Genomic DNA, 27,861 nt, shown 5'->3' on the forward strand with positions numbered 1-27,861 from the left:
CTGTTGCAAAGTAATTTTATAAACTCACTAATTTATTTATGCAAGTCTGCACCCATCTGCTGGTTATCTTGCAGCCTCTAACATATAACACACAGCACACTTTTCCTGACTGTGTTGTACTCTATGCTCTATCCCTTCCTTCATTATTAGAAATACCAACAGGGAGGGGGAGTAGGCTGTACAAATCAGATAGTGGTGAGAGTGTAGAGTTTCCATGTCTTCAGTGAGGGCAGATCACACAAACTGTACTGAATCAGAGTGCTGCAAGCACACATACACCACAGTCTACTGGAGAAGAGTGCACACTGGCTGTGTACAAGTGTAGAGAGCAAGAAGAGAACCTTGCTGAATTCTCTGTGGGGAGAAGGAGGAGAATGCACACACTCAATATCAGTGTGCAGCAGCAGAAGGGATGAAATAGCAATCAGTGCAAGTATGAAGCTGTAGTGATACATGAGAGCTAGTGATGACAGCAGCATCCTGGACAGATGTATTACTGGGAGCGGTATACTCACATAAGAATGGTCTGAAACTAAGAGCAGGTTGTAACCTGAATATCAAGGGTCTTAAAACATTAACAGCAGACAGCAAATGCCTGCAGCAGCCCAGTAAAGCAATGACTTGCTCTGCAGCATCCCTCCTCAGTTCACATGTACTATGTGCTCATGATTCGCTCCCATACATGGAGAAAATCATATAATAATTTCATAACATCAATTTGCCACCTATTAAAGTGAGCAATACAAGTGAAAACAGGAGATTTAAATGGGTTTATTAGCCTTGGACAAACTATATATCGTGTGATTTGGGAAAAAATAGACTATACTATGATAAAAGAGATATATATATATATATATATATATATATATATATATATATACAGTGGGATGCGAAAGTTTGGGCAACCTTGTTAATCGTCATGATTTTCCTGTATAAATCGTTGGTTGTTACGATAAAAAATGTCAGTTAAATATATCATATAGGAGACACACACAGTGATATTTGAGAAGTGAAATGAAGTTTATTGGATTTACAGAAAGTGTGCTATAATTGTTTAAACAAAATTAGGCAGGTGCATAAATTTGGGCACTGTTGTCATTTTATTTATTCCAAAACCTTTAGAACTAATTATTGGAACTCAAAGCTCACCCAGACCTGCAGGGTATAGCGACAGTGAGGTCACGGTATGGGGAATCGAGGGTTACTCACTTTTCTGAGGAGAACCCTGGGCAGGCATGCAGCAGTGAAGGAGAGGTAGACACTAGTTCCTCTGGGGCACACTCCGTAGTTAGGGACCAGGCCTGATGTTGTGTGAGGTGCCCTGGGTGTTGGAGGTGTTTTGAGTGCCTTAGGTAAGGTCCCTTTAATATTCGTGACGCCAGTGCCTGTAACGGTGGCACACCGATTGGTAGGAGGAATAATAGAGTATGCAGCTGGTAAACCAAACGTTGCTTTACTTGGTGGAAACAGTCCAACTTTTTACATGCAGTTGCAGTGGTATATAATGCAGTCCTTTATCATACAAATGCCCAGCAGGTTTACTTCACAGCAGGTTTCATTCTTGCAAGATACTTGGAGGGCAAACAATTAGTACTTGGCATAAAAGACAATAGTGTCAGGGAGCGATCTGACTGGCATGTAGGGACATGGGAGGCGTGGTTAGCACCCATACTGTAGCACATCCCATTCATTGCAAATGACCATGGGGGGCGTGCACTATGCTAAATAGCATAGTTTGCTGCCTCCAATAGAACCTCCTTCTACTCCTAATAACACTCCTCTATGGCCGGTGACATCATCGGCAGAGGGGGGCGTTCCTTAGTGAGGCGAGTTCCCTCCTCCAATACTGCCTCCTTCCTCCCAGACTAACGCCCTCTGTGCCCGGTGATGTCACAGAGGGGCGTGGTTTAGCTCCGACATTTCCCTCCTACTGACAGCCTCCTTGCTAGCTGCAGAACGATCCTGTGTGCTGGTGACGTCACCGGGCTCCTTGCTAAGCGGAAGGAAGAGGCTTAGCACACCAGTAAGGAGTCGGTACGTCACTGAATCTTTGAAAATCTGAACTTCCGGCTGAGAATTTATGAAAGAAATACAGGGCATCAGAAAACTCTGGCAAAGGTAGGACAGGAATGTATGTAATATTTATGTGCTTGTTGTACCCTTACAACAATGTCCCCAATCCCGGACAACCCCTTTAAGGCTCGAAGTGGCACACCAAGAAAAATCTCGGATAGACAGAAGCGACGAATGGTGAGAACAGTCAGAGTCAACCCACAGACCAGCACCAAAGACCTACAACATCATCTTGCTGCAGATGGAGTCACTGTGCATCGTTCAACCATTCGGCGCACTTTACACAAGTAGATGCTGTATGCAAGAGTGATGCAGAGGAAGCCTTTTCTCCGCCCACAGCACAAAAAGTGCCGCTTGAGGTGGGCTAAAGCACATTTGGACAAGCCAGCTTCATTTTGGAATAAGGTGCTGTGGACTGATGAAACTAAAATTGAGTTATTTGGCCATAACAAGGGGCGTTATGCATGGAGGAAAAAGAACACAGCATTCCAAGAAAAACACCTGCTACCTACAGTAAAATATGGTGGTGGTTCCATCATGCTGTGGGGCTGTGTGGCCAGTGCAGGGACTGGGAATCTGGTCAAAGTTGAGGGACGCATGGATTCCACTCAGTATCAGCAAATTCTGGAGACCAATGTCCAGGAATCAGTGACAAAGCTGAAGCTGCGTCGGGGCTGGATCTTTCAACAAGACAACGACCCTAAACACTGCTCAAAATCCACTAAGGCATTTATGCAGAGGAACAAGTACAACATTCTGGAATGGCCATCTCAGTCCCCAGACCTGAATATAATTGAAAATCTGTGGTGTGACTTAAAGAGAGCTGTCCATGCTCGGAAGCCATCAAACCTGAATGAACTAAAGATGTTTTGTAAAGAGGAATGGTCCAAAATACCTTCAACCAGAATCCAGACTCTCATTGGAACCTACAGGAAGCGTTTAGAGGCTGTAATTTCTGCAAAAGGAGGATCTACTAAATATTGATTTCATTTGTTTTTTGTGGTGCCCAAATTTATGCACCTGCCTAATTTTGTTTAAACAATTATAGCACACTTTCTGTAAATCCAATAAACTTCATTTCACTTCTCAAATATCACTGTGTGTGTCTCCTATATGATATATTTAACTGACATTTTTTATCGTAACAACCAACGATTTATACAGGAAAATCATGACGATTAACAAGGTTGCCCAAACTTTCGCATCCCACTGTATATATATATATATATATATATATATATATACACTCACCTAAAGAATTATTAGGAACACCTGTTCTATTTCTCATTAATGCAATTATCTAGTCAACCAATCACATGGCAGTTGCTTCAATGCATTTAGGGGGGTGGTCCTGGTCAAGACAATCTCCTGAACTCCAAACTGAATGTCAGAATGGGAAAGAAAGGTGATTTAAGCAATTTTGAGCGTGGCATGGTTGTTGGTGCCAGACGGGCCGGTCTGAGTATTTCACAATCTGCTCAGTTACTGGGATTTTCACGCACAACCATTTCTAGGGTTTACAAATAATGGTGTGAAAAGGGAAAAACATCCAGTATGCGGCAGTCCTGTGGGCAAAAATGCCTTGTGGATGCTAGAGGTCAGAGGAGAATGGGCCGACTGATTCAAGCGGATAGAAGAGCAACGCTGACTGAAATAACCACTCGTTACAACCGAGGTATGCAGCAAAGCATTTGTGAAGCCACAACACGCACAACCTTGAGGCGGATGGGCTACAACAGCAGAAGACCCCACCGGGTACCACTCATCTCCACTACAAATAGGAAAAAGAGGCTACAATTTGCACGAGCTCACCAAAATTGGACTGTTGAAGACTGGAAAAATGTTGCCTGGTCTGATGAGTCTCGATTTCTGTTGAGACATTCAAATGGTAGAGTCCGAATTTGGCGTAAACAGAATGAGAACATGTATCCATCCTCGGATGGCTACTTCCAGCAGGATAATGCACCATGTCACAAAGCTCGAATCATTTCAAATTGGTTTCTTGAACATGACAATGAGTTCACTGTACTAAAATGGCCCCCACAGTCACCAGATCTCAACCCAATAGAGCATCTTTGGGATGTGGTGGAACGGGAGCTTCGTGCCCTGGATGTGCATCCCTCAAATCTCCATCAACTGCAAGATGCTATCCTATCAATATGGGCCAACATTTCTAAAGAATGCTATCAGCACCTTGTTGAATCAATGCCATGTAGAATTAAGGCAGTTCTGAAGGCAAAAGGGGGCCCAACACCGTATTAGTATGGTGTTCCTAATAATTCTTTAGGTGAGTGTATATATATATTTAAGATAAAATAAATAGTAAGGAAAGTAACAGTCACCCAATTGGCACAATTGCCATTTCTACTATGGAGGGGACACAGAGCCAGATGGCATTACTACAGTAAAGGGGGCACAGAGGGCATTATTACTGTGAAGGGAGCACAGTGGGCATTATTACTGTGAAGGGGGCACAGTGGGCATTATTACTGTGAAGGGGAACAGTGGGCATTATTACTGTGAAGGGGGCACAATGGGGATTTCTACTGTGGAGGGGGCACAGTGGGCATTACAACTATTAAGGGGGCACAATGGGCATTACTGTGAAGGGGCAAAAAGAGGGCATTACAACTGTGAAAGGGGCACAGAGGGTATAACCACTGTGAGAGGGCATAATGTGGGCATAATTACTGTGAGGGGGCGCACATCTGTACAAAACTACTGTGAAGGTTGTACAATAAGGGCAATACTACTGTGAGGGGGTACAATTTTTTTTTAAGTATTGGGGGGGGGGGTGCCAGCTCAGATAAAATCAGACACCCCATGCTCACATCTCCGCTATGTCTATGTCAAATCACCCCCACACACATGATCTCGGAATGGGGGTGAGAGGGTCATTCGAGCATGAGGGTGTCATCTGTGCATGGGGCAGTCATCTGTGCATGGGGCGGACTGAATACAAGCCAGATTTGAAACACATTGTGAAAAACAAAGATTGACAGAAGTCTCACTAAGGCCTCATGCACACGACAGTATTTGTTTGCGGTCCGCAAAAAGCTGTTCCGTTTCCGTTTTTGTTTCCGTGTGTCCTCCTTGATTTTTGGATGATCACCAGACATGAAAAGTGAAAAAAAAATCTAAGTCAAGTTTTCCTTGCAAATGATAGGAAAAAAACGGATGCGGACTCGCGGACTCTTGTGTGCCTCCGTGTTTTTTCGCGAACCGTTGTCCGTGAAAAAATAGGACAGGTCATATTTTTTTGACGGACTGGAAACACGGATCACGGACGGGGATGACAAACGGTGCATTATCCGAGTTTTCAACGGACCCATTGAAAGTCAATGGGTCCGCAGAAAATCACGGAAAACGGAACAAATGGACACGGAACACAACAACAGTCGTGTGCATGAGGCCTAAAGCTGTCTACATTACAGGTGGGAAAGGTGGTTTAAATACACTTTTAAATGTTTGAAAACTCAATTGCAGTAATACTGTCGTGTGCACGCATATTTGTATAAATGTATAGCTTGTGGCTCCTGACAGTCATACGTTTTTTTTTTTTTTGTCTCTTTGTGTCTGTAAGGTTGGCCACCCCTGCGCTAGTGTTACACTAGCCTAAGGCTACTTTCACATCTCTGGTGAAAATATCCGGCAGGCTGTTCTAGCAGAGAATTGCTGGATTCTACAGTTCACCTCTGACTAACATGTGATCTGGCCGCTTACTGGCATAAATGCGGCGTTTCAGACAGGCAAATACTGCTGCATGCAGTGGTTTTTGTCCAGGCTGACATTTATGCTGAAACAGCCCACTGGATCAGACATTCTGGAGCTGTGAAAGTAGCCTAAGAGGAGTCATAAAATGCACCATGGCATAAAGAAGAGAAATCTGTCTAACGTTATCATGCTACATGTATCATTTCAATGATTTGATATATGAATTTACTGTTTCACTATTGTTTAAACTCTGCACCAATTTATTTTCCATTTTACAAGCTAGTTAATTATCCTTTTATGTGTCATTTTGTTCTGTTTAATAAAATATCTTTGCTAATTTATTGTAATAAAGCAAATATTTATTGTAATAAAGCAAAAATGTTTTCAGTAATGACCATTAAATGTACAAATGAAAAGAGCCAAGAACTACCAACATTTTGAATAAGCCAAGTGCTTGTTTTGTACATTACATATGTTTTTTCTTTCTGTTCTTGACTTGAGAGGTGCAGTGACCCAGTGGATCACTGTTAAAGGTTAATTGTTTGCTAAAAGTAGAATTTTGTGATTTAATGTTAAAAGCATTTATCTCTCTATGCATTATGTAGTCCAAATAGTTTTGTATGAATAACAAACAGTTAACACTGATAGTCTGGGTTAGGTTGCCATGGAGACTGGTTGGTCTGGCCTCCTCTGGTTAGTGAGTGTTTCTAGTCAGATAAGCGAGAGTTAAAACCTATATGTGTAAGTAGGCCCAAACTCAAGCCTCATGAAGGAAGTATCATTTTTGAGACTGAACAGCTGCCAAAGAACAGCTTAAAGGGGTTCTCCGGGAATTAAGAAAATGCAAAAAATTACAATTATTATTTTGAGGAGACATGAATTAAAGAGAGGACGGACAGGACAGACTGTACTAATGTGGGTCTATGGTAATGGAGACTGCATACAAGTGCTGCTGCTCATTATCCTCCTCTCTGTACTTGATGTCTCCTCATTAGAGTTGAGCTGACACCTGGATGTTCGGGTTCGGCAGGTTCGGGCAAACTTGAAAAAAAAGTTCGGGTTCGGGACCCGAACTTGAACCGGACTTGACCCCGAACCCGAACCCCATTGAAGTCAATGGGGACCCGAACTTTTGGGCACTAAAAGGGCTCTAAAATAGTCCTGGAAAGGGCTACAGGGCTGCAAAAGGCATCAAAATGTGCTTAAGAGCATGGCAACAAATGTGGCTAGGGAAATGACTTAAAATAACATAAAATGCAGAATTTTTTTAAATAAAAATCTGGATCTAGGAGTAGGAGATTGAGGAGGCGGTGGATGGGTGGATGTGGCGATGTAGGTTGACATGGCGGTGTAGGTGGAAGCGGCGGTGAAGGAGGAATAGGTAGCCAACACTGATTTGTGTTATTTTTTATTTTTAAATTGGGGTATCCCCCAAAATATTGGGGCATATAACAAAATAAAACAAAGAATAAGTGCACTTGAGTACAAGAATGGATGGTTGAGGCTGGTATAAATGTCTATTCTGCACAAGGTACGGACAAGTCCTGTGGGATCCATGCCTGGTTCATTTTAATAAACGTAAGCTTGTCCACATTGGCTGCGGCCTGTGATAATGCTCTCTGCCGTGCTAAACACACATTCACACTATACACTGGCTGCAGGGCAGGTCAGCACCTCCAAGGCTGACAAAGCTTTTCCACATTTTGGCCATGCTCTCCCTGCCTTCTCAGGTGCTGGTGGTGCCCCAGCTGCGTTGGCAACCTCTTCCTCCTCCTCTGCCTTCGCCTTGTGCTTCCACTGTGCCCCCGCTGTCAGGTGGGAATGCTATCATCAGCGTGCGCTTGTAGTCGCGCATCTTCCGATCAGTAACAGATGTTTTCACTAAATTTAGTTCCCTGTCAGCAATGCAGAGCAAGGGTTCATTCACGGCAAAAGGGGGTTCATGTCACCCAGCAATACAACAGAGGATTTTGAGAGATTTAGGCCCCTGTCAACCAGGCACAGCAGGGGTTTATTCACGGCAAAACTAGCTTCATGTCACCCAGCAATAGAACAGAGGATTTGGAGAGATTTAGGCCCCTGTCACGCAGGCACAGCAGGGGTTTGTATATGCCAAAAATGGTAAAATGTCACCCGACAATTGAAAATAAGATTTTTTTCAATTTAGGGCACTAAAATTGGCACTTTTTTTAAATTAAAATGGCTCTAAAATAGTCCTTGAAAAGGCTAGAGGGATGTAAAAGGCAGTAAAATGTGCTTAAGAGCATGGCAACTGCTCTGCAAACAAATGTGGATAGGGAAATAACTTAAAATGAAATAAAATAACTAAAAATTAAAAATTATTAATCTGCTACTCAGAGAAGGAGGTGGATATGGAGTCGGAGGTTGAGGAGGCGGTAAATGTGGTGTTGTAGGTGGAGGCAGCAATGGAGGAGGAGGAGGTAGCCAACAATGTTTTTTTTTATTTTTATTGGGGTAGGTAGCCCCCAAAATATTGGGACAAATAAAAAAAAAGAAAACAAAGAATCATTGCACTTGACTTGAGTACAATAATGTATGTTTGATGGTTGTATAAATGTCTATTCTGCACAAGGTACAGACAAGTCTTGTGGGATCCAAGCCTGGTTCATTTTAATGAACGTGAGCTTGTCCACGTTGGCTGTGGACAGGCGTCTGCGTCTGTCTGTAATGACGCCTTCTGCTGTGCTAAATACACGTTCAGAGAGTACACTGGCTGCAGGGCAGGCCAGCACCTCCAAGGCATACAGGGCAAGCTCTGGCCATGTGGACAATTTGGAGACCCAGAAGTTGAATGGGGCAGAACAACGCTCCATATCAGCAGTTGAGGCCGGTTGTTGCGGCGAGGTGACAAAGCTTTTCCACATATCGGCCATGCTAACCCTGCCTTCTGAGGCGCTGGCGCTGACTCAGCTGCGTTGGCGACCTCTTTCTCCTCCCCTGCCTTCGCCTTGTGCTTCCACTTGTCCCCCGGCGTCAGTCGGGAATGCTCTCTGGAGCGCGTCTACCAGCGTGCGCCTGTAGTTGCGCATCTTCCGATCACGCTCCAGTGAGGGAATTAAGGACGGCACATTGTCTTTGTAACGGGGATCCAGCAGGGTGGCCACCCAGTAGTCAGCACACGTTAAAATGTGGGCAACTCTGCAGTCGTTGCACAGGCACTGCAGCATGTAGTCGCTCATGTGTGCCAGGCTGCCCAGAGGTAAGGACAAGCTGTCCTCTGTGGGAGGCGTATCGTCTGCGTCCTCCGTATCCCCCCAGCCACGCACCAGTGATGGGCCTGAGCTGTGTTGGATGCCACCCCGCTGTGAACATGATTCATCCCCATCCTCCTCCTTCTCCTCATCCTCCTCGTCCTCCAGTAGTGGGCCCTGGCTGGCCAAATTTGTACCTGGCCTCTGCTGTTGCAAAAATCCTCTTTCTGAGCCACTTCTAAAATACTGGCCTGAAAGTGTTAGAGATGACCCTTCTTCCTCCTCGTCCTGGGCCACATCCTCTTCCATCATCGCCCTAAGTGTTTTCTCAAGGAGACATAGAAGTGGTATTGTAACGCTGATAACGGCGTCATCGCCACTGGCCATGTTGGTGGAGAACTCGAAACAGCGCAACAGGGCACACAGGTCTCGCATGGAGGCCCAGTCATTGGTGGTGAAGTGGTGCTGTTCCGCAGTGCGACTCACCCGTGCGTGCTGCAGCTGAAACTCCACTATGGCCTGCTGCTGCTTGCACAGTCTCTCCACCATGTGCAAGATGGAGTTCCACCTTGTGGGCATGTCGCATATGAGGCGGTGAGCGGGAAGGCCGAAGTTACGCTGTAGAGCAGACAGCCGAGTGGCGGCAGGATGAGAACGCCGGAAGCGCGCACAGACGGCCCACACTTTATGCAGCAGCTCAGACATGTCGGGGTAGTTGTGAATGAATTTCTGCACCACCAAATTCAGCACATGCGCCAGGCAAGGGATGTGCGTCAAACCGGCTAGTCCTAGAGCTGCAACGAGATTTCGCCCATTATCGCACACCACCAGGCCGGGCTTGAGGCTCACTGGCAGCAACCACTCGTCGGTCTGTTGTTCTATACCCTGCCACAACTCCTGCGCGGTGTGGGGACTGTCCCCCAAACACATTAGTTTCAGAACGGCCTGCTGGCGTTTACCCCTGGCTGTGCTGAAGTTGGTGGTGAAGGTCTGTCGCTGACCAGATGAGGAGGTGGTAGAAGAGGAGGAGGAAGCCGAGTAGGAAGAGGAGGCAACAGGAGGCAAAGAATGATGCCCTGCGATCCTTGGTGGCGGAAGGACGTGCGCCAAACAGCTCTCCGCCTGGGGCCCAGCCGCCACTACATTTACCCAGTGTGCAGTTAGGGCGATATAGCGTCCCTGGCCGTGCTTACTGGTCCACGTATCTGTGGTTAGGTGGACCTTGCCACAGATAGCGTTGCGCAGTGCAGACTTGATTTTATCCGATACTTGGTTGTGCAGGGAGGGCACGGCTCTCCTGGAGAAGTAGTGGTGGCTGGGAACAACGTACTGTGGGACAGCAAGCGACATGAGCTGTTTGAAGCTGTCCGTCTCCACCAGCCTGAATGACAGCATTTCAAAGGCCAGCAGCTTAGAAATGCTGGCATTCAGGGTTTGTGAGATGGAGAGCTGAACGCTTCTGTGTGACATGGTGGAGATGCTTGGTGACGGAGGTGGTGTTGTTGGTGGCACGTCCTCTGTTTGCTGGGCGGCAGGTGCCAACGTTCCTCCAGAGGCGGAGGAAGAGGTCGAGGCAGCAGCAGAAGAGGGAGCAGGAGGGGCCTGAGCCCTTTCTTGGTTTTGAAGGTGCTTACTTCACTGCAGCCCGTGTCTCGCATGTAGATGCCTGGTCATGCAGGTTGTGCTAAGGTTCAGAATGTTAATGCCTCGCTTCAGGCTCTGATGGCACAGCGTGCAAACCACTCGTGTCACGGCGCCGTCTAGGAGGTGGGCACGTCCAGAGCGCGCGCGCATCATCAGTGCGTCCAGCGTCAGCCGCGCTCCTGATAATACTATGTGTGCATCTATCTGCATTCATGCTAATGGTTTTAGGACTGAGCACCGAGCTGATAACTCGGTGCTCGGCTGTGTAGTCTGTGTGGAGTCATGTGACGCTGGCCATGTCACATGACCCCTCTAGCTCCCTATTTAAACAGGCAATCTGCTGGCCACAGATTGCCTGTTATTTAGGTTCCACCTGTGATTTTGTCTTTCCTGGCGTACTTACCTCCTGCTGAATTCCTCACGATCCTCTGCCTGCTCCTTGTGTACTTTGCTGCTCTCCTGGTATTCTGACCCCGGCCTCCTCCTGACGATCCTCTGCTGACTCCTTTGGTACTTCACGACTCTCCTGGTATTTATGACCCCGGTTTCTCCTGACAATTCTCTGCTTGCTCTATTTGTACTTTGTAGCTTTCCTGGTATTGACTCGGTCCGTTCACGTTCTGTTGTTTGTCTGTCTGTCATCCCTGCACTTATTCCAAGCTAGGGATTGCCGTCCAGTTGTCCACTGTCATTAGGACTCGCGAGGCAAGTAGGCAGGGCCAGGGGTAAGGGTGGAGCGCAGTGGTCACTTCCCTCCCCCCTGTATGTGTGTGTACGCGACCGTTACAGAATAACAGGCCTACTGAAACCACTGTACCATGAATCCTCTAGTGACCCTGACTGAGCATGTGTCAAACTTGACGCAGATGGTGCAGGAGCTAGGGGAGACGATTCTTTCCCTAGAAATAGGACAAGACGCCGCTGCTCCTCAGGCCTCTGGTCCGAACTTAAGCCCTCATATGGAGCCACCGATCAAGCTTCCAGAGCCCTTCTCTGGAGTTCGGAGGAAGTTTCACTCCTTTAAGGAGAGCTGTAAATTGTATTTTAGTTTACTCCCCTTGTCTTCCGGGTCGGAAAGCCAACGGGTGGGCATTGTTATTTCCCGCTTACAGGGGGATCCCGAGGAGTGGGCCTTTTCTTTACCCCCTGATGCTAGTTGTTTAACCACGGTAGAGGGGTTTTTCCAGGCTCTGGGTACCCTGTATGATGAACCAGACAGGGCCCTGGTAGCCGAAACTGCGCTGAAAGCATTGGTTCAAGGCAACCTCTCTGCGGAGGAGTATTGCACCCAATTTAGAAGGTGGTATGTTCCCTCAGGGTGGAACGAGCCAGCTCTTAAGTGTCAATTCAGGTCAGGCCTATCTGATAATCTAAAAGACCTACTAGTGAGTTATCAGATCCATGAGACTCTTGAGGAGACTATGACCCTAGCAGTCCGACTCGACCGACGTGTGAGAGAAAGACGACAGGAACGACAGTTCTCTTCTCAGGTACTGGTCCAGTCTGAGGGTTGCACCAGGAGTGGTGTTGAGGTCTCCTCTGAAGAACCTACGCAAATTGGGATGACCAGAGGGGATCAGCGCCGCAGACGGGGGATCTGTTTCTACTGTGGAGATCCTGACCATTGGATCAATCAGTGTCCAAAGAGGATCCTTTCTGATAAGGCTTCCAAGACAAGACCACCAAGGGACCAGGTACTCCCTGTTATTACTAAGAGTAAGCTTTTAGTTCCTATAACCATTTCTCTGGGTTCTAATAAGTGGTCGGGTCAGGCCTTTATAGATTCTGGCTCAGCGGCCAGCTTTATTGACCAGGGGTATGCTACTAGACAGGGTATTCCAATTTTTGTTTTACCTACGCCCATCCATATCATGGCCATCGACTCCACTCCCCTGGTAGGGGGTACTGTGAGGTCATGTACCTCAGAGATTTCCTTAGCTGTGGGAGTGTGCCACTTAGAGAAATGTTCCCTGTTAGTCCTAGAGAACTTACCAGTCGAGGTGGTATTGGGGATGCCGTGGCTCCAATTACACAATCCTTCGATTGATTGGACCAGAGGGGAACTGGTGAGTTGGGGATCTGAGTGCGGCTCGTGTTTGTCTAGAATACGGGTTGGGTTCTCTGTGGAGTCTGAGGTATTACCCGCAGTCATAAAGGAGTATGCTGATGTGTTCTCGTCGTCGTCCACGGAGGCTCTTCCTCCCCATAGACCTTATGATTGCGCCATAGTCCTGGAGAAGGGGGCAAGGTTTCCTAAGGGGCATATTTACAATCTTTTCAAACCTGAACGTGAGGCCATGGAAGATTACATTAAGGAGAGTCTCATTAAGGGGCACATTAGACCCTCGGTTTCTCCCATGGGGGCGGGTTTTTTCTTTGTTAAGAAGAACGATGGTGGTCTTAGACCCTGTATAGATTACCGGAAATTAAATGAGATCACTATCCGGAATACTTATTCCCTCCCATTGATTCCGGATTTATTTAACCTGGTATTAGGGGCAGCCTGGTTTTCTAAGATTGATTTAAGAGGAGCATACAATTTAATCCGAATCAAGGAGGGGGACGAGTGGAAAACAGCATTCAATACCCTGGCTGGTCACTTTGAATATATCGTTATGCCTTTTGGACTCAGCAATGCCCCGGCTGTGTTCCAAAATTTCATGAACGATATTCTTAGGGAGTTCTTGGTAAAATTTGTCATTGTATATCTCGACGACATTTTGATATTTCCCCCTGATTTTAAGAGTTATATGTTTCATGTTAGACAGGTGTTGGAGGTGTTGAGAGAGAACCAATTATCTGCTAAACAGGAAAAATGTGTTTTTGGGGTGCAGGAGATTATATTTCTCGGACATGTTCTGACTCCCCATGCCATAAAGATGGATCCTAGCAAGGTTTTAGCGATTAAGGGATGGGTAAGACCATCATCATTAAAGGCCTTACAATGTTTCCTTGGATTCGCTAACTACTACCGTAAGTTCATAAAGAATTTCTCGGTAATCGCTAGACCACTGACCGACCTCACTAAAAAAGGGGAGGATCTGGAAAATTGGTCTACTGAGGCCTTAGATTCATTTGAAACCCTAAAGGAGGCTTTCAGTAGCGCTCCCGTTCTAACCCAGCCAGATCAGGAAAAACCTTTTATCGTGGAGGTGGATGCTTCTGAGGACGGGGCAGGAGCAGTCCTCTCGCAAGGTCCTGCTACCCTCACTAACCTGAGACCTTGTGCTTTTTTTTCCAGAAAGTTTTCCCCCTCTGAGAGAAATTATGACATAGGAAATCGGGAGTTACTGGCCATTAAGTGGGCATTTGAAGAATGGAGACATTTTCTTGAGGGGGCAAAACATTGTGTTACTGTTGTTACCGATCATAAGAACCTAATGTTTCTCGAGTCGGCTAAAAGGTTAAATCCCCGGGCATTGTTTTTTACTCGCTTCAATTTTTCCAGAACTTTCAGACCTGGAAGTAGAAACGTAAAGGGCGACGCACTCTCTCGGGGTTTCTGTGCGTACCAGCCTACAGAGACTCCACCTGGAACCATTTTACCAGCTAAGGTCTTCGTAGCAGCCTTGTCTCAGGACATCACGACTCTCATCAAGGCTGAACAACACCTAGCTCCGCCATCCACTCCTACAGATAAGTTGTTTGTTCCCTTACAGTTTCATCTCCAACTGCTGGGTGAGTGTCATGACTCTGTTTTTTGTGGACATCCGGGCATTGAGGGCACTAAAGAGCTGGTTTCCAGATCATTCTGGTGGCCTACCTTAACTAGAGACGTCAAGTCTTATGTGTTGGCCTGCGAGGTTTGTGCGAGGTCTAAGACCCCTAGGACTCCCCCGGCTGGGGACCTACGACCCTTACCCATTCCTAGTAGACCCTGGTCTCATATCTCCATGGATTTTATCACTGATCTGCCACCTGCAGAGGGTAAGACTGTGGTTTGGGTAGTGGTCGATAGATTCAGCAAGATGGCTCACTTTATTCCCCTGCCTAAACTCCCGAGTGCGAAGACCCTAGCATCTTTGTTTGTGGAACAAATTGTACGTTTACATGGCATTCCAGAAAATATTGTATCTGACAGGGGTGTGCAGTTTGTGTCAAAGTTTTGGAGGGCCTTCTGTCTGAGATGCCGGATTTCTCTGTCCTTCTCATCTGCTTATCACCCTGAAAGTAATGGACAGATCGAGCGCCTCAATCAGTCGGTGGAACAATTTCTCAGGGCATATGTTGCAGATGATCAACAGTTGTGGGTGAAATACCTTCCGTTAGCCGAGTTTGCTCTAAATAACCGTGGTAATTCCTCTGCTGGGGTCTCTCCTTTTTTTTGTAACTATGGCTTTCATCCTCATTTTCTTTCTGGGTCATCCATCTCCTCGTGTAATCCCAAGGCGGATGAGATCTCCTCAAAACTGTGCACAGTATGGGCTCAGGTTCAATCGAACCTGGAAAAGGCTCAAGATACTCAAAGAGTCAAGGCCAATAGGAGACGTTCCACGGGGGTGAACTTTCAGGTGGGTGATAAGGTGTGATTGTCCTCTAAAAATCTTTCACTCAAAGTTGCTTCAAGAAAGTTTGCTCCTCGCTTTATAGGGCCGTACAAAATCACAGAGGTGATTAATCTTGTATCATTTAGGTTAGAATTGCCCGACTCGTTCCACATTCACGATGTATTTCACAAGTCCCTACTAAAAAAATACATCGAACCTGTTGTACCGTCACAAGCCGCGCCTTTGCCTGTAATGGTTAAGGATTCTGTGGAGTATGTGGTATCTAAAGTTATGGATGTCAGGAGAGTGCGTAATTCCTTGCAGTATCTGGTGCACTGGAAGGGCTATGGACCTGAGGAGAGGTCTTGGTTACCAGTTAGGGAGGTTCATGCCCCTAGACTGGTTAAGAAATTTCATGAGGATCATCCCGAGAAGCCGTCACCTGAGTCCTTGGGTCCGGTGGCCCCGCGTAAAAGGGGGGGTACTGTCACGGCTCCGTCTAGGAGGTGGGCACGTCCGGAGCGCGAGCGCATCATCAGTGCGTCCAGCGTCACCCGCGCTCCTGATAATACTATGTGTGCATCTATCTGCATTCATGCTAATGGTTTTAGGACTGAGCACCGAGCTGATCACTCGGTGCTCGGCTGTGTAGTCTGTGTGGAGTCATGTGACGCTGGCCACGTCACATGACCCCTCTAGCTCCCTATTTAAACAGGCTATCTGCTGGCCACAGATTGCCTGTTATTTAGGTTCCACCTGTGATTTTGTCTTTCCTGGCGTACTTACCTCCTGCTGAATTCCTGACGATCCTCTGCCTGCTCCTTGTGTACTTTGCTGCTCTCCTGGTATTCTGACCCCGGCTTCCTCCTGACGATCCTCTGCTGACTCCTTTGGTACTTCACGACTCTCCTGGTATTTATGACCCCGGCTTCTCCTGACAATTCTCTGCTTGCTCCATTTGTACTTTGTAGCTTTCCTGGTATTGACTCGGTCTGTACACGTGGGATGCCTATATACTGTGGGGGCCTGTATACTGTGGGGGGCTGTATAGTATGGGGGCCTGTATACTGTGGGGGCCTGTATACTGTGGGGGGCCTGTATAGTGTGGGGGCCTGTATAGTGTGGGGGCCTGTATACTGTGGGGGCCTGTATACTGTGGGGGGCCTGTATAGTGTGGGGGGCTGTATAGTGTGAGGGGCTGTATACTGTGGGGGCCTGTATAGTGTGGGGGGCTGTATACTGTATATTGTGGAATGCTATACTTCTGTACTGTATACTGTGGGGGGCTGTATACTGTGGGGGGCTGTATACTGTATATTGTGGAGTGCTATACTGCTGTACTGTATACTGTGGGGGGCTGTATACTGTGGGGGGCTGTATACTGTATACTGTGGGTGCTGTATATTGTGGAGTTCTATACTGCTGTACTGTATAGTGTGGGGGGCTGTATAGTGTGGGGTGCTGTATCGTGTATAGTTTGGGGTGCTGTATACGGTGAGGTGCTATACTGCTCTACTGTATACTGTGAGGTGTTGTATACTGTGGGGTGCTGTATACTGTGGGCTGCTATACTGCTCTACTATATACTGTGGGGTACTGTATAGTGTGGTTGCTATACTGCATACTGTGTGGTGCTGTATACTATAGGTTGCTATACTACATACTGTGGGTTGCTGTATACTATAGGGTGCTATACTGCATACTGTGGGGTGCTGGGGTGCACTGTAACACTAGGGTGAGCCAAGCCCCGGTCTCCTTCCTGCAGAGCGGTGCCCACTTCCAGCCTGAGCCCAGCTGCCCAGAGCACTGATCCTGAGCCGCTGGAGTCTTCAGAACTGGAAGTATTTACAGGAATTCACTGTACTCTATCAGGTGTGTGGATTTTTTGTCTGTGTGTTGTGATGGAGGGCGTGATTGCCTGCTAAGGTGTGGGAAGGCGGGATCCAGGGGGCCCAAGTAAATTTTTGCCAAGGGTCTACTCAATATTAAAGTCCTCATCAGGAAACAAAAGTGGTTGTGCGTCAGTGCATCTATGGCTTCCACCCCTGAGGAAGGGCTAGGTGGATGCCCTTGGGAAACCCTGCCAGCAGAGTCTTCAAACAGCATAAGAGACTGCTGCATGACTTGAGGCTCAGACAGGTTCCCCGATATGCACACGGGTGATGTGACAGACTGATGGGCATGGGTTTCAGGCGCCACCTGTGCGCTTTCTGCAGAAGACTGGGTGGGAGATAATGTGAACATGCTGGATCCACTGTCGGCCACCCAATTGACTAGCGCCTGTACTTGCTCAGGCCTTACCATCCTTAGAACGGCATTAGGCCCGACCAAATATTGCTGTAGATTCTGGCGGCTACTGGGACCTGAGGTAGTAGGTTCAGTAGGACGTGTAGCTGCGGCAGAACGGCCACGTCCTCTCTCTGCAACAGACGCTCCACCAACATCACCACCACGACCATGACCGCGTCCCTTATTAGATGTTTTCCTCATAGTTAGCGTTTACAAAGCAAAGTAAAAAGTGGTTAAGTCTATTAAAAATAATTAACCGCCAATAAAAACCCTGATGTAGGGTATTGCACAATTATTTTTTTTTAAACTCTATATGACAGCGGTATTTGTAGCCTAAATGTGACACTCACTTATGCACGTCTTATCCCAGATGTGCAGTATATTAGAGGCTTTTTTCACCCCAGTATGCCAAAAAGCCGTATTTATGGCCTAAATGTGACAGTCACTTATGCTTGTCTAATCCCAGATGTGCAGTATATTAGAGGGTTTTTTCACCCTAACCAAAAAGCTGTAATTCTGTCCTAAATGTGACAGTCACTTATGCTTGTCTAATCCCAGATGTGCAGTATATTAGAAGGTTTTTTCACCCTAACCAAAAAGCTGTATTTCTGTCCTAAATGTGACAGTCACTTTTGCTTGTCTAATCCCAGATGTGCAGTATATCAGAGGCTTTTTTCACCCCAGTATGCCAAAGCCGTATTTATGGCCTAAATGTGACAGTCACTTATGCACGTGTAATCCCAGATGTGCAATATATTAGAGGCTTTTTTCACCCCCAGTAAACAAAAAGCCGTATTTATGGCCTAAATGTGACAGTCACTTATGCTTGTCTAATCCCAGATGTGCAGTATATTAGAGAGTTTTTTCACCCTAACCAAAAAGCTATTTCTGTCCTAAATGTGACAGTCACTTATGCTTGTCTAATCCCAGATGTGCAGTATATTAGAGGGTTTTTTCACCCCAGTAACCAAAAAGTCGTATTTCTGGCCTAAATGTGACAGTCACTTATGCACGTGTAATCCCAGATGTGCAGTATATAAGAGGGTTTTTTCACCCCAGTAACCAAAAAGCCGTATTTCTGGCCTAAATGTGACAGTCACTTATGCTTGTCTAATCCCAGATGTGCAGTATATCAGAGACTTTTTTCACCCCAGTATGCCAAAGCCGTATTTAAGGCCTAAATGTGACAGTCACTTATGCACGTGTAATCCCAGATGTGCAATATATTAGAGGCTTTTTTCACCCCAGTAAACAAAAAGCCGTATTTATGGCCTAAATGTGACAGTCACTTATGCTTGTCTAATCCCAGATGTGCAGTATATTAGAGAGTTTTTTCACCCTAACCAAAAAGCTATTTCTGTCCTAAATGTGACAGTCACTTATGCTTGTCTAATCCCAGATGTGCAGTATATTAGAGGGTTTTTTCACCCCAGTAACCAAAAAGTCGTATTTCTGGCCTAAATGTGACAGTCACTTATGCTTGTCTAATCCCAGATGTGCAGTATATTAGAGGCTTTTTTCACCCTAACCAAAAAGCTGTATTTCTGTCCTAAATGGGACAGTCACTTATGCACGTGTAATCCCAGATGTGCAGTATATTAGAGGCTTTTTTCACCCCAGTAACCAAAAATCTGTATTTCTGTCCTAAATGTGACAGTCACTTATGCTTGTCTAATCCCAGATGTGCAGTATATCAGAGGCTTTTTTCACCCCAGTATGCCAAAGCCGTATTTATGGCCTAAATGTGACAGTCACTTATGCAAGTGTAATCTCAGATGTGCAATATATTAGAGGCTTTTTTCACCCCAGTAAGCAAAAAGCCGTATTTATGGCCTAAATGTGACAGTCACTTATGCATGTGTAATCCCAGATGTGCAGTATATTAGAGGGTTTTTTCACCCTAACCAAAAAGTAGAGATGTTGCCAACATAAAATTCTCAGTTCGTGAACGGCGAACGCGAATTTCCGCAAATGTTCGTGAACGGGCGAACCGGGCGAACCGCCATAGACTTCAAAAGACAGGCGAATTTTAAAATCCACAGGGACTCTTTCTGGCCACAATAGTGATGGAAAAGTTGTTTCAAGGGGACTAACACCTGGACTGTGGCATGCCGGACGGGGATCCATGGCAAAGCTCCCATGGAAAATTACGTAGTTGACGCAAAGTGTGGTAAGTTAAATTCGCAATGCGATAATTATAACCTGTATTAATCGCATTGCGATTACAACTTAGATCTGAGTTCCTAATGGTTGTATTGCTAGAATATAACGAAGATTGAGAATATAGTGCTATATTCGTCAATTCTAGCAATACAACCATTAGGAACTCAGATCTAAGTTGTAATCGCAATGCGATTAATACAGGTTATATTAATCGCATTGCGATTACAACTTAGATCTGAGTTCCTAATGGTTGTATTGCTAGAATATTACGAAGATTGAGAATATAGTGCTATATTCGTCAATTCTAGCAATACAACATAAAGTAACACAGTACTGTGTGTTAAGTAGTACTATTCCTATCAGTTTAATCCCTGTTACGTTCACTAGTATTATTATAAGGTGTGTTAAGTAGTACTATTCCTATCAATTTTATCCCTGTTACGTCCCCTATCAGGGGACGTGTATATGGAATCGATTTTAGGAACCGGGAGATGGAAAAAGATGCTTGGTCGGTCCTCCTACTTCAAATTTGGGGCACTGCGCGTGCAATCTAATGTGCCACCAGATATGAGTGGTGTGTTAAGTAGTACTATTCTTATCAGTTTAATCCCTGTTACGTCCCCTATCAGGGGACGTGTAGGTGGAATCGATTTTAGGAACCGGGAGATGGAAAAAGATGCTTGGTCGATCCTCTTACTTCAAATTTGGGGCACTGCGCGTGCAATCTAATGTGCCACCAGATATGAGTGGTGTGTTAAGTAGTACTATTCTTATCAGTTTAATCCCTCTTACGTCCCCTATCAGGGGACGTGTATATGGAATCGATTTTAGGAACTGGGAGATGGAAAAAGATGCTTGGTCCGTCCTCTTTATTCCAATTTGGGGCACTGCGTGTGCGCTGTGTAATGTACTGTGCAATCCCAAAATTTGTGGTGTGTTAAGTAGTACTATTCTTATCAGTTTAATCCCTGTTATGTCCCCTATCCGGGGACGTGTATGTGGAATTGATTTTAGGAGCCGGGAGTTGGAAAAAGATGCTTGGTCGGTCCTCCTACTTCAAATTTGGGGCACTGCGCGTGCAATCTAATGTGCCACCAGATATGAGTGGTGTGTTAATCCCTATCAGTTTAATCCCTGTTACGTCCCCTATCAGGGGACGTGTATGGAATAGATTTTAGACAACCGCAAAGAGTTGTCAATAGTTGACACACTCATGACATAAATTTTATACCTCTATGCGTCAATCTTGGTGTAGTTATGACTGTGCTCTTGCGCACATTTGGGAGATTGCAGGCGATGGGGTTTTTTCAAAGCCTATGGTCGTGCTGAGGTAGTTCAGTGACAGTTAAGTGACCCAGAACTGACTGCTATTATATTACAGTCAAAAAAGTTTTTTTTTTTTTTTTAAATGCAAGCTACTGTGACACCAGTTATGAGTGGTGGGACTGGGCAAGTGGGCACAGTATACGCTGTGAGCCTGACACACACGCTGGCAGGCAGGCAACTGCAATTAGATTACACAGAAAAGAAAAAGCAGACTGATGTTCTAGCCCTAAAAAGGGCTTTTTGGGGTGCTGTCCTTACAGCAGACATCAGATGAGTCTTTCAGGACTGTAGTGGACACTGAATACACTGGCCTAGCTATCGATTTCCCTATTAAATCAGCAGCAGCTACACTGTCCCTCCTCTCACTAAGAATGCAGCTTCCAAATGAATCTAAAATGGGTGCTGTCCAGGAGGTGGGAGGGTCTGGGAGGGAGGGTCTGCTGCTGATTGGCTGGAATGTGTCTGCTGACTGTGAGGTACAGAGTCATTAGGAACCCAGCTGTAAGTTGAAATCACAATGCGATTAATATAACCTGTATTAATCGCATTGCATTACAACTTAGATCTGAGTTCCTAATGGTTGTATTGCTAGAATTGACGAATATAACGAATATAGCACTATATTCTCAATCTTCGTTATATTCTAGCAATACAACAACCATTAGGAATAAAGCTCTAAGTTGAATTCGCAATGCGATTATTATAACCTGTATTAATTGCATTGCGATTACAACTTAGATCTGAGTTCCTAATGGTTGTATTGCTAAAATTGACGAATATAACGAATATAGCACTATATTCTCAATCTTCGTTATATTCTAGCAATACAACAACCATTAGGAATCCAGCTCTAAGTTGAATTCGCAATGCGATTAATATAACCTGTATTAATTGCATTGCGATTACAACTTAGAGCTGGGTTCCTAATGGTTGTATTGCTAGAATTGACGAATATAACGAATATAGCACTATTATCACGGTCGGCGTGACTATCACATACGTGACACAGAGGGAGGGAACAAGGAAGGCCCTGCCCAAGTGAGAGGGAAGGTGGTGACCCCTGACTCACCTAGCGGCTGGCACCTGGCTGCCCTGACGTCCCTAGACGGGTTTCTCACCCGTACGCCGATCACGTGCCTAAAGCCCTGGCTTTCCCTAAGCTGAGCCCTAGATAGTGAACAGGGCGGTGGGAACACTAGTCCGCACCACTAGCTCTAAAGGAAAACACCAAGGGAAGGACAGACAATACAAACTCAACATATAATCCCAGGTGGGCGACAACAGGAGACAACAAGAAGCCCAACAGGGATCCGGAGGGTAGCACTCTGGAACGACAACCAGGATTCACAACTCCAGTGGGTCAGTATAGATGTCCAGGCAGGAAGCTCTATAACTGGCAACTAGAGAAGAGTGAGGGGAGAATATAAGGAGGTTGGGAGTGGCAGACAAGAAACAGCTGAGGAGGAGAAGCTACGGATCCCTGATTGAGACAAAAAGGATAGCAAGGCAAACACAGAAAACAATCACTAAGAAACAACGTGATCTTTAGATATAAAGCGCGCAGCCACCCGCTGCGACCTCCTGACCCCGGGTATAACGGAGTCAGACGTGGCTCTTGATACCCTCGTGACAGTACCCCCCCTTTCACGAGGGGCCTCCGGACACTCAGGACCAGGTCTCTCCGGATGAGAGGCATGGAAAGTCTGAATTAACCTGTTGGCGTTTACCTCTGACGCTGGAACCCACATTCTTTCCTCGGGACCGTAACCCCTCCAATGCACCAGATACTAAAGAGAGCGGCGGACCCGACGAGAATCAACAATTCTGGCTATTTGAAACTCCAGATTACCATCCACAATAACAGGAGGAGGTGGCAGCGGTGATGGTTCTAGAGGTGGAACATACTTCTTGAGTAACGATTTATGGAAGACGTTATGGATCTTAAAAGTCTGAGGTAGCTCCAGGCGAAAAGCCACAGGGTTAATGACGGCTACTATTTTATAAGGACCAATGAACCTAGGGCCCAGTTTCCAAGAGGGAACCTTCAACTTAATATTCCTAGTAGACAACCACACATAGTCATTCACCCCTAGGTCCGGACCTGGCGACCGTTTCTTATCGGCCATGCATTTATATTTACCACTCATCTTTTTCAAGTTAACTTGCACCTTCTGCCATACCGAAGAAAGAGATGAAGAAAACCTTTCCTCTTCGGGAACCCCAGAAGACCCCCCCTCTTTGAAAGTACAAAATTGGGGATGAAAACCGTATGCACCAAGGAATGGTGACTTGCCAGTGGACTCCTGATAATGATTATTTATGGCAAACTCAGCTAACGGTAAATATAATGACCACAACTCTTGGTTTTCAGACACAAAACACCTTAAATATGTTTCTAGGTTTTGGTTGGTACGCTCAGTCTGTCCATTCGACTGAGGATGGAAAGCTGAGGAAAAGGACAAGTGTACCCCCAAACGGGAACAAAAAGCTTTCCAAAACTTAGAAATAAACTGGGTTCCCCGATCCGAAACCACATCGGAAGGGACCCCGTGAAGCTTCACGATTTCACTGATAAACACCTGAGCAAGAGTTTTAGCATTAGGAAGTGCGGGTAGCGCAATAAAGTGTACCATTTTGCTAAACCTGTCTACTACTACCAAAATAACTGTTTTACCCGCAGACAACGGTAAGTCAGTGATGAAATCCATTGACAGATGTGTCCATGGCCTATTGGGGATAAAAAGAGGCAATAAAGACCCTGCTGGACGTGTATGAGAGACTTTCGCGCGTGCACAAGTAGAGCAAGTAGACACGAAATCCATTACATCCTGACGAAACCTTGGCCACCAAAAACGACGAGATAATAGCTCCAAGGTTGCTTTACTACCCGGGTGCCCAGCAAGTGCCGAATTATGATGTTCTTTTAATAATTCAAGACGCAGGTTTAACGGTACAAACAATTTCTCTGAGGGGCAAGAGGCCGGGGCGTCCCCCTGGGCCTCTAACACCTTTCCCTCTAGAACAGAGTGTACAGCAGAGACAACCACTCCTCTTTGTAAAATAGGTACCGGATCACTAGCATTACCCCCTCCAGGGAAACTACGAGATAACGCGTCTGCCTTGGTATTTTTTGCCCCAGGACGATAGGTGATTACAAAGTTAAATCTGGTAAAGAATAGCGACCACCTAGCTTGTCTAGGGGTGAGACGCTTAGCCGATTCTAGGTACAGAAGGTTTTTGTGATCCGTAATCACCGTGACGGGGTGGATTGCTCCCTCTAAGAAGTGACGCCACTCTTCAAGCGCCAGCTTAATCGCCAACAGTTCCCTATTTCCAACATCATAGTTCTTCTCTGCAGAAGATAATTTTTTGGAAAAGAAAGCGCAAGGGCGCCATTTGCCAGGAGACGGACCCTGAGACAATACATCCACCTCTGACGCATCTACCTCAACAATAAAAGGCTGGGAGACATCAGGTTGAATTAGAACAGGTGCCGAGGTAAACCTCTCTTTTAGAGAGGAAAATGCATTTTTAGCGGCGTCAGACCATTTAGAAAAATCAGTCCCCTTCCTAGTCATGTCGGTAAGGGGTTTAACGATCACTGAATAATTTTTAATGAACTTTCTATAGAAATTTGCGAAACCCAAAAACCGTTGTAGGGCTTTAAGGTTCTCAGGAAGATCCCAATCTAAAATTGCCTGGACCTTCCCAGGATCCATACGGAAACCTGAAGCAGATAATAGATATCCCAGGAACTGTATTTCCTGAACGGCGAAGACACATTTTTCAATTTTCGCATATAATTTATTCGTCCGTAGGACCTGCAGTACTTGCCTGACATGCACCTCATGTGTTTTCAGATCAGCCGAATAAATTAAGATATCATCTAGGTATATGACTACAAACCTGCCGATGAGATGACTAAAAATATCATTAACGAAATGTTGGAAGACAGCGGGGGCATTGGTCAGACCGAAAGGCATAACTAGATTTTCATAATGCCCCTCAGGGGTGTTAAAAGCTGTCTTCCACTCATCCCCTTCCCTGATACGAATCAGATTGTAGGCCCCCCTAAGATCAAGTTTGGAGAACCACCTAGCACCCGCAATCTGATTAAAAAGGTCAGGAATGAGAGGAAGAGGGTATGGGTCTCGGATGGTTATCTGGTTTAGCTCACGGAAATCTAGGCAAGGACGCAGGCCCCCATCTTTCTTTTTAACAAAGAAAAACCCTGCAGCCACGGGTGAAGAAGAGGGTCTGATGTGTCCCTTAGCCAGACTCTCGGAGATATAATCTTTCATGGCTTGTCTCTCGGGACCCGAAAGATTATACAACCTGGACTTGGGTAATTTTGCACCGGGAATCAGGTTAACCGGGCAATCTTAAGGACGATGAGGTGGTAGCTTCTGACAACCCTTTTCAGAAAAAACGTCCTCAAAGTCCGAAATAAATGTAGGTAGGGAAGCTATGGAGGCGATTAAGCAATTGTTATTTAAGCAATTCTCTCTGCAATGCTCACTCCACTCCAATATCTCCCTGGCCTGCCAATCCACCACTGGATTGTGCGCTACCAACCAGGGAAGACCCAATACCACAGGAGAGGGAAGGCCCTCCAGAACGTAACATGAAAGACACTCATTATGGTGGTCCCCTACCCGAAGGTGTAAATTATTAACAATGTGGGTGAGGTTTCTCTGAGACAGAGGAGCCGAATCTATAGCGAATACGGGAATAGGTCTCTGCAGCGTACAGAGAGACAAACCCATAGTGCGGGCAAAATGGGCATCTATCAAATTTACCCCTGCTCCACTGTCTAGAAAAAAAGAAATAGACTCCGTCTTAACACCAAAAACAATAACCGCTGGTAACACAAATTGAGATGTTCGTATGGAGGAAACGTATACCCCCCGGCTGACATCCTCCGCACAGCCTGGGGTTAGTAGTTTTCCGACGGTCTTTTGTTTTTGAGAAAGGAGGGACAGACATTAATGAAATGACCCTTCCCCCCACAGAAAAAACAAGCCCCCCCCCTACGGCGAACCTCAGGAGGACGGACCTGACGAGAAGTTCCGCCTAGCTGCATAGGCTCATCTAAGTCAGTACAGACTAATTGTTGCTTGGGAGAGGTAACCAATTGCTCAGGGATTTTCGATCTCTCCCTAAGACGCCTATCTATTCTGATAGAGAGGGACATAACAGCTTTAAGGGAAAGGGGGGTCTCATACAGCGCCAGTGCATCCTTAACCCTTTCAGATAACGCAGAGCAGAACTGACTCCTGAGAGCCGGGTCGTTCCACTGAGTATCCGTAGCCCACCTACGGAACTCTGAGCAATATTCCTCTGCTGACCGATCTCCCTGTAGGAGTCTCCGTAACTTCGACTCAGCCAGGGCGACTCATCATATATGAGACCCAAAGCCCCAAAAAATCCCTCCACTGACCGGAGAGCCTGGGAACCAGGGGGTAACGAGAACGCCCAGGATTGTGGGTCCCCCTGAAGCAGGGAAATGACAATCCCAACCCGCTGTTCTTCATTACCTGAGGAGTAAGGGCGCAACTTAAAGTATAATTTGCAGGCCTCACGGAACGTCGCAAATTTGTCCCTTCCCCCAGAAAATCTGTCAGGAAGAACAACCTTGGGTTCTGTAACAACCTGGTTACCTGTAGCAACCGCTGGGGGTGCGGTCTGCTGCATTTGCTGCTGTTGTTGGAGGACAGACGCCTTCAATCCTGCCACCTCCAAAGACAGGCCTTGAAGCTGTTTTGCCAAGGCAGCAATAGGATCCATATTGGATTCTAAGTAGAGAAAAAAAAACAACAAAAAGAAAAAAAAAATTTAATTTTTTTATTTTCTCAAAAAGTAAAGGCCAGTTATAATATCACGGTCGGCGTGACTATCACATACGTGACACAGAGGGAGGGAACAAGGAAGGCCCTGCCCAAGTGAGAGGGAAGGTGGTGACCCCTGACTCACCTAGCGGCTGGCACCTGGCTGCCCTGACGTCCCTAGACGGGTTCCTCACCCGTACACCGATCACGTGCCTAAAGCCCTGGCTTTCCCTAAGCTGAGCCCTAGATAGTGAACAGGGCGGTGGGAACACTAGTCCGCACCACTAGCTCTAAAGGAAAACACCAAGGGAAGGACAGACAATACAAACTCAACATATAATCCCAGGTGGGCGACAACAGGAGACAACAAGAAGCCCAACAGGGATCCGGGGGGTAGCACTCTGGAACGACAACCAGGATTCACAACTCCAGTGGGTCAGTATAGATGTCCAGGCAGGAAGCTCTATAACTGGCAACTAGAGAAGAGTGAGGGGAGAATATAAGGAGGTTGGGAGTGGCAGACAAGAAACAGCTGAGGAGGAGAAGCTACGGATCCCTGATTGAGACAAAAAGGATAGCAAGGCAAACACAGAAAACAATCACTAAGAAACAACGTGATCTTTAGATATAAAGCGCGCAGCCACCCGCTGCGACCTCCTGACCCCGGGTATAACGGAGTCAGACGTGGCTCTTGATACCCTCGTGACAACTATATTCTCAATCTTCGTTATATTCTAGCAATACAACAACCATTGGGAATCCAGCTCTAAGTTGAATTCGCAATGCGTTTAATATAACCTGTATTAATCGCATTGCGATTACAACTTAGTCAAATTTGTGACACTGCAGCTTCCGAATAAATCTAAAATGGATGCTGTCCAGGAGGTGGGAGGGTCTGAGAGGGAGGGTATGATGCTGATTGGCTGGAATGTGCCTGCTGACTGTGAGGTACAGGGTCAAAGTTTACACAATGATGACGAATAGGGTGCGGGACATCGAATAGTTCGGGACATCTCTACCAAAAAGCTGTATTTCTGTCCTAAATGTAACAGTCACTTATGCTTGTCTAATGCCAGATGTGCAGTATATTAGAGGGTTTTTTCACCCTAACCAAAAAGCTGTATA

This window comes from Bufo bufo, chromosome 2, assembly GCF_905171765.1.
Source record: "Bufo bufo chromosome 2, aBufBuf1.1, whole genome shotgun sequence".
NCBI lineage: Eukaryota > Metazoa > Chordata > Amphibia > Anura > Bufonidae > Bufo > Bufo bufo.